Source organism: Castor canadensis, chromosome 11 (genome assembly GCF_047511655.1).
Source record: "Castor canadensis chromosome 11, mCasCan1.hap1v2, whole genome shotgun sequence".
Classification (NCBI taxonomy): domain Eukaryota; kingdom Metazoa; phylum Chordata; class Mammalia; order Rodentia; family Castoridae; genus Castor; species Castor canadensis.
This window is the reverse complement of record NC_133396.1, coordinates 125,333,103-125,345,922: the sequence shown is the minus strand read 5'-3', so window position 1 is coordinate 125,345,922 and position 12,820 is coordinate 125,333,103. Positions and strand designations below refer to the sequence as shown.

General features: G+C 41.0%; 1 protein-coding gene and 1 pseudogene across 2 annotated transcripts in view; both read left to right on the top strand.

The window, feature by feature from the left end:
* Positions 1 to 12,820, top strand: part of Cd55 (CD55 molecule (Cromer blood group)) — a 47,855-nt gene that overhangs the window by 33,132 nt on the left and 1,903 nt on the right. The window lies entirely within an intron of this gene.
* On the top strand, positions 3,920 to 11,693 carry LOC141413956 (spliceosome-associated protein CWC15 homolog pseudogene; annotated as a pseudogene).

The window sequence follows — 12,820 nt, the reverse complement described above, 5'->3', positions numbered from 1 at the left end:
ACTTATCTCTGACAAAGTAGACATCAAACCTACATTGATCAAACAAGATAAAGAAGGACATTTCATACTAATAAAAGGGGAAATAGACCAAAAGGAAATAACAATTATCAACCTGTATGCACCCAATGTCAACGCACCCAATTTCATCAAACATACCCTGAAAGACCTAAAAGCATATATTAACTCAACACAGTGGTCATGGGAGACTTTAACACCCCATTGTCATCAATAGATAGGTCATCCAAACAAAAAATCAATAAATCCAAGATCTAAAATATACAATAGATCAAATGGGCCTACTTGATGTCCACAGAACATTTCATCCAACTTCTACACAATATACATTGTTCTCAACAGCCTATGGAACCTTCTCCAAAATAGGTCATGACCTAGGGCACAAAGCAAGCCTCAGCAAATAGAAAATAGATATTATACCATGCATACTATCTGATCACAATGCAATAAAACTAGAACTCAACAACAAAAGTAAAGACAAAAAACATGCAAACAGCTGGAAACTGAATAACTCATTACTTAATGAACAATGGGTCATTGATGAAATAAAAGAGGTTATTAAAAAGTTCCTAGAAGTCAATGAAAATGAAAACACAACCTACCAGAACCTGTGGGACACAGCAAAGGCAGTCCTGACAGGAAAGTTTATAGGCATGAGTGCATATATTAAAAAGACTGAAAGATCCCAAATCAATGACCTAATGATACATCTCAAACTCCTAGAAAAACAAGAACAAGCAAATCCCAAAACAAATAGGGGAGAAATAATTAAAATAAGAGCTGAAATCAATGAAATAGAAACAAAAAAAAACCATACAAAGAATTAATGAAACAAAAAGTTGGTTCTTTGAAAAAATAAACAAGATCGATAGACCCCTGGCAAACCTGACTAAAATGAGGAGAGAAAAAACCCAAATTAGTAGAATCAGGAATGCAAAAGGGGAGATAACAACAAACACCATGGAAGTCCAGGAAATCATCAGAGACTACTTTGAGAACCTATATTCAAATAAATTTGAAAATCTTAAAGAAATGGACAGATTTCTAGATACATATGATCATCCAAAACTGAACCAAGAGGAAATTAATCACCTGAATAGATCTATAACACAAAATGAAATTGAGGCAGCAATCAAGAGTTTCCCCAAAAAGAAAAGTCCAGGATCTGATGGATTCTCTGCTGAATTCTATCAGACCTTTAAAGAAGAACTGATACCAACCCTCCTTAAACTGTCCCATGAAATAGAAAGGGAAGGAAAACTGCCAAACACATTTTATGAAGCCAGTATTACACTTATCCCAAAACTAGGCAAAGACACCTCCAAAAAGAACTATAGGCCAATCTCCTTAATGAACACTGACGCAAAAATCCTCAACAAAATAATGGCAAACCGAATTCAACAACACATCAAAAAGATTATTCACCACGACCAAGTAGGCTTCATCCCAGGAATGCAGGGGTGGTTCAACATACGAAAATCAATAAATGTAATAAACCACATTAACAGAAGCAAAGACAAAAACCACTTGATCATCTCAATAGATGCAGAAAAAGCCTTTGATAAGATCCAACACCATTTCATGATAAAAGCTTTAAGAAAACTAGGAACCAGACAAGGATGCCCACTATCTCCACTCCTATTCAACATAATAATGTAATTCCTAGCCAGAGCAATTAGGCAAGAAGAAGGAATAAAAGGAATACAAATAGGTAAAGAAACTGTCAAAATATCCCTATTTGCAGACAACATGATCCTATACCTTAAAGAGCCAAAAATTTCTACTCAAAAGCACCTAGACATCATCAATAGCTATAGCAAGGTAGCAGGATATAAAATCAACATAGAAAAATCATTAGTATTTCTATACACTAATAATGAACATACTGAAAAAGAATATATGAAAACAATTCCATTTACAATAGCCTCAAAAAAATCAAATACCTAGGTGTAAACCTACCAAAGGATGTGAATGAACTCTACAAGGAAAACTATAAAATTCTAAAGAAAGAGATTGAGGAAGACTATAGAAAGTGGAGCAATCTCCCATGCTCATGGATTGGTAGAATCACATAGTAAAAATGTCTATACTCCCAAAAGTAATCTACATGTTTAATGCAATTCCCTTCAAAATTCCAATGACATTCATTAAAGAGATTGAAAAATCTACCATTAAATTTATGTGGAAGCACAAGAGGCCACGAATAGCCAAGGCAATACTCAATCAAAAGAACAATGCTGGAGGTATCACGATACCTGACTTCAAACTATATTTCAAAGCAATAACAATAAAAACAACATGGTACCGGCACAAAAACAGACATGAAGACCAGTGGAACAGAATAGAGGACCCAGATATGAAGCCATATAACTATAACCAACTTATCTTTGAGAAAGGCACTAAAAATATACAATGGAGAAAAGACAGCTTCTTAAATAAAAACTGCTGGGAAAACTGGTTAGCAGTCTGCAAAAAGCTGAAACTAGATCCATGTATATCACCCTATACCAAGATTAACTCAAAATGGATCAAGGATCTTAATATCAGACCACAAACTCTAAAGTTGATACAGGAAAGAGTAGGAAATACTCTGGAATTAGTTGGTATAGGTAAGAACTTTCTCAACGAAACCCCAGCAGCACAGCAACTAAGAGATAGCATAGATAAATGGGCCCTCATAAAACTAAAAAGCTTCTGTTCATCAAAAGAAATGGTCTCTAAACTGAAGAGAACACCCACAGAGTGGGAGAAAATATTTTCCAGCTACACATCAGACAAAGGACTGATAACCAGAATATATAGGGAACTTAAAAAACTAAATTCTCCCAAAACTAATGAACCAATAAAGAAATGGGCAAGTGAACTAAACAGAACTTTCTCAAAAGAAGAAATTCAAATGGCCAAAAAACACATGAAAAAATGCTCACCATCTCTAGCAATAAAGGAAATGCAAATTGAAACCACACTAAGCTTCCACCTCACCCCTGTTAGAATAGCCATCATTAGCAACACCACCAACAACAGGTGTTGGCAAGGATGTGGGGAAAAAGGAACCCTCTTACATTGTTTGTGGGAATGTAATCTAGCACAACCACTCTGGAAAAAAATTTGGAGGCTACTTAAAAAGCTAAACATTGATCTACCATATGATCTAGGAATACCACTCTTGGGGATATACCCAAAAGACTGTGACACAGGTTACTCCAGAGGCATCTGCACACCCATGTTTATTGCAGCACTATTCACAATAGCCAAGTTATGGAAACAGCCAAGATGCCCCACTACTGACGAATGGATCAAGAAAATGTGGTATCTATACACAATGGAATTTTATGCAGCCATGAAGAAGAATGAAATATTATCATTCTCTGGTAAATGGATGGAATTGGAGAACATCATTCTGAGTGAGGTTAGCCTGGCCCAAAAGACCAATAATCGTATGATCTCCCTGATATGTGGACATTAGCTCAAGGACAAACAGAACAAGGTGATTGGTCTTTGATCACAAGTTAAAAGCGAGAGCACACAAGGGAGGGGTGAGGATAGGTAAGACAACTAAAAAATTAGCTACCATTTGTTGCCCTTAATGCAGAGAAACAAAAGCAGATACCTTAAAAGCAACTGAGGCCAATAGGAGAAGGGGACCAGGAACTAGAGAAAAGGTTAGATCAAGAAGAATTAGCCTAGAAGTTAACACACATACACAGGAAATTAATGCGAGTCAACTCCCTGTATAGCTATCCTTATCTCAACTCGCAAAAACCCTTGGTCCTTCCTATTATTGCTTATACTCTCTCTTCAACAAAATTAGAGATAAGGGCAAAGTAGTTTCTGCCAGGTATCAAGTAGGTGGTGGGGAGAGGGAAGGGGCGGAGTGGGTGGTAAGGGAGGTGGTGGAGCAAGGGGGAGAAATGACCCAAGCATTGTATGCACATATGAATAAAAAATAAATAAATAAATATATTGCTGGTAACACTTCCAAAAAAAAACCTGTAGCTCATGTCTGTACCCCAAGATGGCCAAAGATGAGCTGAGTGTTAACTCTGCCTCTTCCCATGGCATGTCCAGAGGTGTGTAATAAACTTCCTTTCGTGCCTGCACCATGTCTCTTTATTTGGCATTTCAGGGTGGGGGCCAGACCTGGCATATGGAATCTCAGGAGTTTAGGCCTTGGGTCTAAGACTCTGATTTCAGTTTTGGTGATCGCACCAGGAGAAAATGCATCCTGTAGCCATCGCAGCTACTTGACCATGAACAGAGATGAAAATGGAATTGGTTCCCTGCCAGAATTGCTTTTATTCTAGGAACCCTTGCTCATCCTTCCACTCCAGCCATCATTGGCTGTTTCTTTTTTTTTTTTTTTTAACCACCATTCAGTGGTTAAAATTGGCCTCTCCAATAGTGCACAACTGGAACTTGCTTTTTTTGTCAGTTGTACAGGCCGTTAGTTTTGACAAGAAATCTGAAATTTTTTGGTCTTTTTCTTGTTCCTCTATCACTTGAGCTCTCTTGGGCTATTTGAGGCTTAGGCCATTGGTATTTGTAGATGGAGAAACTTGAAGAACCAAGTAGTAAAGGAGCAATGCAAGATATGAGGACCAGGGTGTGTGGGAGGTCTCGCTTACAATTTGTGTAACCATGGGAAATACTAAGTCTATGACAGCTTAAGAATGACAACCGCTAAGTCCACCTTGCCCCCTAAGAAAAATCCTAGCTGACTAGTCTACTAAAAAAGAGAAAGGGTCTAAGCGTGCACTCGGAATTAATGTAATTGTTTTTATGTGTCATTGTGTATATTTTGTGTGTGTGTATGTTATTGTATGTCTATATTGTAAGGAAATATAGGCCCCAAAGGTGACCACGTGGAGAGGAGTGATCTGGCTAAGAGATTCTTTATTGTCAGGTGGGAGAGGGAGAGAGCCAAGAGAGCCAAGAGAGAAAGGGAGAGAGGGGCAGGGGCTTAAATACCCCTCAGTGAGACTCAGCATGATCTGATTGGTTAGGATCTTATGGTTCATGCTGATTGGAGGTTGGGGCAGAAGGAGGATTCAAGCTAGATTTGAGGCAGGACTGTGACCCTGGGAGGCAGGACCGTGACCACGGAAAACAGGAGCTTAAGGGTGCAGTAAGAACTGCAACCTATTGGTGCCATTATTGCCAACATTCCTCCCTTTTTTGTTTGTTAAGGAAGGGGGCATTGTGTTCACTCTGGCTTCTTCAAGCTGGCAAGGGGCGGTGTAGGGGAAGGGAGGGTTAGTTGGCAAACAATGTTGGAGTGCTGAGCCTCATGATGGCGTACACCCAGGCTCCAAAAATGAAGATTTCCTCTTCCCTGAAGTTGATGAAGGTCCCTTGTAGCCACAGGTCATAAAGAGTCTCGAGCCAATCCTCCAACCTCCGCATGGTGGGTATCAGCCAACTATCCTGGCGTTTTGGAGAGGTTGGTATCTCTGGAGGTACAACTGGTTAAATTTTTGATCAGCAATAGCAGACATGCAGTATGATACAAGGGAGGAAGCTTAAGAATATGAGAGCAAGATCATAGGCATTAGGATGGGCATTGGCCAGGAGAACCACTGTGAAATGTTGTCCCCTAGACAATTTCAAGAGTCCTCCAATTCCCTTCTCCACTTTCTAATTGTTTCTTGAGAGGTGCCGCCATTGGGGGAACCCATTGAGCTTGACAGCAGTGGGTGTCATGAGAATGACCAGATGAGGGCTGGTCCATCGAAGTCCCAATGGAGAGGGTAGAATATCCTTTTGGAGAACAAGATGCCCTGGTTTAACAGAAATTGTTATAGGGTGGGGCAGGATCTGGTTTGCATGCTGTCTGAGAAGTTCCCTGAGAAGGCAGGTAGTCAGCCAGAGGAGCAGAGTCTGTTGGAGGCAAGTTTTTCTAAGAGAAATGGGTGGCCATACATTATTAAGACTCAAATAGGAATATTAGGAGGAGCATAAAAAGGTGTCTGTTCAGGGATTACATACCTAGGGATCTAAATTCTGCAAAATCCTATAACTGCCAGGAAAGCTGTAAGCTGTCTTATGGTATGGGGGTTGGGAAATGGAAGATTGGGTTGCTGCATTTATAACTCAGGGAGTGAGTATGTCCCTTTAAGGCCACACCTAGGTAGGTGACCTGTGGGAGGCAGGGGCTGTCAGGATTTAAATGTAACACTCTTGGATAAAAGAGAGCTTTAGCTCATTATTTTATATAAATTGACACTTTTAACTTTTTAAATGTTTGTACCATATTTAGATAAAGTATAACATAACACTGTTACAAGGTGGTCATTGAAGACACATAAGCAAATATGTAAATGAACTCTGATTTAGTAGTACTTAAAAGGTTGACAAGATCAGCAGAAAACATGAATAATTTCTTTGATAAAATCTTTCTCTGTAATGGTTTTTTGTAGATGTTACTCAGAGCAGAACAATATTAAGATAACCTTGTTATTTCATAGACATAGAGGATTTGATTTTAGTTTGACATGACCCTAAAAATCTTTTAGGCAACTCTTAGATTATATTCAACTTTAACTTTATCACACATCAAAGTTTTTTATTATACACTTTTAAAACTTACTCAGACCTTCATACAACATACTAAACCCTTTGATGGCTTGTTTTTATCCCTCCTATTTGAAACAATCTTAGGATAAACCTTTACAAAATCCCTTCTCATCCAAAAAACCATTCCTTTTTCCTTTAACTTCTCAAAAAATACATTTATTACCTATCTATATCCTTTCCAGTTGTTTACTTTGTAACTTGTATTTTAAAATTAACTTTTATAAGAATTTTAAATTTATTATATGGGCTGGAGCAACTCATTAGTAGCCCTTGTTGTTTTTAGGAATAGGCATAAGGCCTTGTCATCCCTCAGGCTTGAGGGGATATTGTTTTGGGTGTGGAAACTGTGAGGGATCTTTGGGTTTTATTTGAATAGGGAGGGCCGTCCTGGCTCACCCTACACTCATCTCATCAGTCCACACTGTGGAATCTTCTTTGTTCCTGAAGGAGGGGGCAGCAGAGATAGCTGTCTGAGGGGAGGAGAATTTGAGCTTTTAATTGAGATAGTAAATCCTGTCCCAGCAGGGACACTGGAGTTTCAGGTACTATGGGGAAAGAATGACAGAAGAGGAGGTCTCCCCAAGAGCAGGCCTGAGGCCAGATAAACTAGCGCTCTAGGGGCTGGCCAGATTTGCCCCAAACAATAACTTTTGTCATTGGACTGGGGACCAGGAGAAAAAGGTAAAACAGAGAAACAGTCTCCACCATCTAGGAGGAAAATGGCCTTTTGTTTTTCTGCCATTATGGCTCCTCAACATTGATGCCAAGAAGTGGAGTGTGGCCAGGAGGCTTGGACCCATCAATCCATAGGAGGAGGCACCTTGCCTTCCATCTGGAGACGGGGGCACTTAGACCTCCAGTGGTTACCCTTGCAGAGGGCGGGGTCCCAGTTGGGGCAGGGCTGTCTCCCGGGCTGTCCCCCTTTAAGCATTCTCTGCAGAAGTGCCCCTCCTGCCCGCCATGGTAGCAAGTTCAGGATACAGGCCCCAGTCGGGTGGGGCCCTCTCTGAGAGCAGCAATGAGGCCATGGTGTCTCTTATCTTTTTCTCTCCTGTTAGTAAGGTCCCAGACATACAGACGTAGCCATAAATACAGACGTGGCTAGCTGTATTACTTGTTTCAATGACTTTTCCCTTCAGCCACAGTCTGAGTTTTTTAACAAATATCTGGGGCTGACTGTTAGAAATTTATCTTTGAGGAGAACCTCTCTTACCTGTGACTCTGAGTCCACTGTGGTATGCTTTCTGATAGGTTGTTGCTGTAAAGTAAAGTTGTTATTTTACATTGACACCTGACACTCCGGAGAGCAAATCTCTGAACTGTTCTGGGCCTCAGTTTCCTCGCTTGAAGAATGAGGGATCTGGTCTAGGTTAAACTATGTTTTTCCACTATGAGATGGCTGAAGTGACATTAATGCCACTTATCTTCTTTACCTTTTTTTTTTTTTAAAGTAATGCTGGGGAATTGAACCCAGGGCTTTACACATGCTGGGCAGACATTCTCCCATTCAGCTACTTCCACAGCCCCAAATATTATTATTATTTCTTACTTTGGCTGTATTGGGCTTGAACTCAGGACTTTATGCTTGTAAAGCGGCACTCTACTGCTTGAGCCATATAATCATTTCCAACCTGAGTGGCCTGGGCCAGAACCCATTGCTTTTCTAATGAGAGAAATTTGTATAGGGGACCTCAGTTTACTTTTTTTTTTTTTATAGAAAAGGTCTAATTGGAGTATGGTATTGTAATTTAAGGAACCCTGTGAAGGCCACTTCTCTTGGTCACCCAAGGCATACTGAGGCCAGGCCTCAGTACAAAGCTTTCAACATCTACCAGCCAAAGACTGGAAGATGCAGGTCCCATCTGGAAAGAACAAAACGTTAGGATCCTGTCTTTTAGCTAACAGCAGGCAGCCTCTTTAATAAAATGCTACATTTTTAACAAAGAAATCATTTGTAAAGTTAGAGAAGGGCATTCAGAGGGCAATAACAGTACCATACAGGACCACTAGTGTTAATATTTGGAGGAAAAAAATTATGCTGAGGCCAAAGGTATAGAAAATTCTAAATGAGAAATTTAGAGACCACAGTAATACCTATTTTGTTATTTTTGGAACTATAACCTTGAGCTAACAATTGGCTTACAAGGGTCTGATGCCCTGAGGTGTGAGGTGGGGCTAGGAGCAGGACTTGTGCAAGGCACCACTCCCTCCACACACACCTGGGACAAATGACCCTGACTGCCTAGGCCTGATCCTGCAGCCTGTCGCCCCTCCCCCTTCCTGTGTACTCTGCGTGTGTTTATTCTAGGGGAAGGGGCGGCAAGCTGCAGCCATCGCCACGTGTGGCTGGTGGCCTAGGATTTGCTGGGTCCTCTCTATGGATTTTCTTAGCTATGGCAGGCATTTTTGCTGTGTTCAGAAGCCGGCATCCTGTGCACAGGTGCGCCTGTTTGCTTTCCCTCCTCCCCTTGTGGGTGCGGAGTTAGAGTGTAAGCATGGCAGCTGCAGGTTTTTGCAAGCGCTTTTTTAAAGCAGCTGATTTAAAGTTACTTTAGACTGAGAGGCCTGGCAAACTAGTTGGAATAACTTAAGTCATAAGGTACCATGCTACAAGTTTTTCATGGGAGGCAGGGTCCCAGTAAGCCCAGGGAGGGGAAGGCAGACAGAGACAAAGGACACATGGTGAGACCATGGAGGAGGCAGAAAAGGTGTGCTGACATCTTAGGTAAGGGAGGGGAAGGAAGAGCCTGGAGGCATGACACACGCTTAAGGGATTAGCCATCACCTGTGTCTCCAGGTTGCTCCCATTGATTGGTACTGGCAAGCTTTCAGCAAAACGAAACCTCCACTCTCCAGTCACTGAATAAAGCATGAGCTCACCCAGAGCTGGAACCGCCTTGAGGTCAGAATTGGCAAGGAGTGGCTTGCTTAACTCCATGATAGGGAAAGTTTTTCAGGAAGATAGGAGGAGACAGGTATGGTAAGCAGTGCAAGAAGTCTGTTTACATGGGGAAGGAGGAGGTTTGGAGAGGAATTGGCTGACTTAGAAACTGGTTTACAGGCTGATAGAATCTGCACAGGGGAACAGAAAGTACAGAGGGAGGGTTTGAAGTCACAGAGCCAGATTTAGACGGAGGTATGAAAAGGCTTGGACATAATGGAATCTCTCCCCATCGTCCCGATCGTTCACAGTAGTTATATGTTCCGTAAAAGGTTGGGATTTAAAGACCTGAAAAGGGGCCAGTGATTTTGGTTGTCTAAAGAATAAGTGGGCCAGATTTGAGAGCAAAAGTGGATTAAACTTTTTGGGTTTATGTCTGGGGTCAAACCCAAGGTGTCTAAATTATTGAGGAGGCATCTCAATGGGGAGTCAGACAGCAGAGAAGACGTAGAGGCACCCATTATGAGGGACCCAGTCCCAGAATGGGAGAGGAGGATATTATGTACTGTGGAGCATCCTCACACAGCACAAATATCTGAGAAAACGCAAAGCTCACAACAACCAGCCGTCGCTGAGTTCAGGTGGTTTGCGGGCCAGAGGCCAGCGGCTTGGATTACCTAGGCCTAGGTTTTGTAGGGTCCCAGACCCTGTAAAATCCAAACCCTGCGGAGAAGGGGATCCCTCTACCGTCTGAGCTGCCTAGAGATAGCCCAAAGCAGGGGAAGTGTTCTAAAACCCAGAGACACCGAAGGGAGAGACCGCAAAGGGAGCCCAAGAAGGGTAGGTGGACTCACCAAAGAATGTCCGGTGTTGGATGCGAGCGAGGGCGATTGGGAGGATGAGTCCTGGCCAGTCACGTCATCAGGGTGGTCGTGGGGTGAGTTGGAATAGGGGTCCCACCAGGATTAGTGGGGAGCCTCCATCTGAGTCATGGCACCAAATGTAAGGAAATATAGGCCCCAAAGGTGACAATGTGGAGAGGAGTGATCTGGCTAAGAGATTCTTTATTGCCGGGTGGGAGAGGGAGAGAGCCAAGAGAGCCAAGAGAGAAAGGGAGAGAGGGACAGGGGCTTAAATACCCCTCAGTGGGACTCAGCATGATCTGATTGGTTAGGATCTTATGGTTCATGCTGATTGGAGGTTGGGGCAGAAGGAGGATTCAAGCTAGACTTGAGGCAGGACCGTGACCCTGGAAAACAGGAGCTTAAGGGTGCAGTAAGAACTGAAACCTATCATCGCCAACATATATTATTGTGTATCTAAAACAATTGGCTTAGTATAGGCTAAAAATCTGATAGCTATGGCACCAGTCTTATTGGAGACTTAGGGCCAACTTTTCTAGCATTGACTCTTGCTTCAACTATCAAGCCTCTCAAAATGAATCCTCAAGGTTCAGAGGTTTAGGGGAGCTGGACTCGGGATGGTGTGTGTGTGAGATCCTCCAAGGCTGCTGCATCAGACCTCCGCTAAAAATAAACGATGACAACAGCAGCAAGACTAACTTTTGAACCTGCAAGAGGTGGGAGAAGAAAAGGAGAAGGTGATTTGAGCCAACTGTCAAAGCAGTATTCAAGCAGAGACCTTTCCTCTCACATAAAGATAAAATACAGACAAACTACTCAGGATGCCCCTGAAGAGGTTCATAACCATGACTTCAGGAGAGAATTGGAAGAGAGAGAGAGAGCTGCTGCACGAGAAAAAAATAGGGATCGTCCAACTCGAGAACATACAACTTCCTCTTCCGTGTCAAAGAAGCCTCCTTAGACCAGATTCCTGCTGCCAACCTTGACGCAGATGATCCTGTAACAAAGAAGATGAAGATTTTGAAGAAGAGAGTGATGATGATGATACTGCAGCTCTTCTTGCAGAATTGGAAAAGATTGAAAAAGAAAGAGCTGAGGAGCAGGCCAGGAAGGAACGAGAACAAAAAGCAGAAGAAGAGAGGATCCGTATGGAGAACATTTTGAGTGCAAACCCTCTCCTTAACCTCACTGGCCCAGCCCAGCCTCAGGCCAACTTCAAAGTGAAAAGAAGGTGGGGTGATGATGTTGTCTTCAAGAACTGTGCAAAAGGTGTGGATGATCAGAAGAAAGACAAAAGATTTGTGAATGACACACTGTAATCCGAGTTTCACAAAAAGTTCATGGAAAAGTATATTAAGTAGTACAGTTTTATGTGCTTAATTAAAGACTGAAGTAGTAAGGATCAAAAAAAGAAAATGAGTCCTTAAAGAATAGCATCTCAATCTGCTTCTGGAATTTCAAGAAATAACTGACCAACATACTTGTGGCCGCTAGTGTTCTTGAGCTCTTCAAAGTAGGTGCAGTTAAACTGACATTTTTGGCATGCCTAATTTAGAACTATTTGCATATGCATGTATGAGTATGTGATCATCATTAGGCTGATTCTTACTGTAGAATTAACGTAACAATTGTTGCTTCTGTTCTCTCTCCCCCACCTGTTTTTACAAAAACCAGTTTCCAAAGTTCCTATTTCAAGCAGGTCTATCTAAACACAGGCATTCAAGAATTATCTTCTACCTTAATCTGTTTCATTTTGTCATAAGTATAATTTACATTCAACTCTCTTTTATAATTGGATCCATTAACAAATGTGTTCTTGTAAATTGCTGTTGTGTAAAAAAACAGTTTCAGATTACTTTTCTTCCTGGTCCATATTAAAATACAAGGCTAATAGAGTATTTTATTTTATTGGGGAAAAATAATTTTTTCTAAATTCAAAATTTTGTAAAAATTATTTCAAAGTGCAAATTAGAAAGATCTTAAAGCTTATCAAAAGTTTATGAATTTAATTAAGTTGGCTATAACTTAAAAGTTGCCTAAAGAATTTTCTAAGATCAAAATTTATTGTACTGAGTAAAGCTAAAACTTAATTCTCTGTATCTATAATAACAAGGTTATCTTAATATTGTTCTGTTCTTTGTAACATTTGTAAGAAACTGACTTTAAAAGATTTTGCCAAAATAATTACTTGAGATTTCTGTCGATCTTGTTGGGCTTTTGACTACTTTGGAAACTAAGCCTTAATGAAATCAGTTTAAATACCTGTCCATGTAAAAGTCCCTTAAATGATCATCTTACAACTGTAGTGAAACAGCTATATTCCAAGTAATCCTAACTCAATTAGTACACTGTGTATCTGTGATAAGAATGTAAGCTGTGTGTCTAGACTTTATATATTGTGCAAACATTTCCAAAAGTAAAAATGTGTGTAATATAAATGATCAGCTAATACTCTCTATTAACAATGCATTATATCTAAACCTGGTCA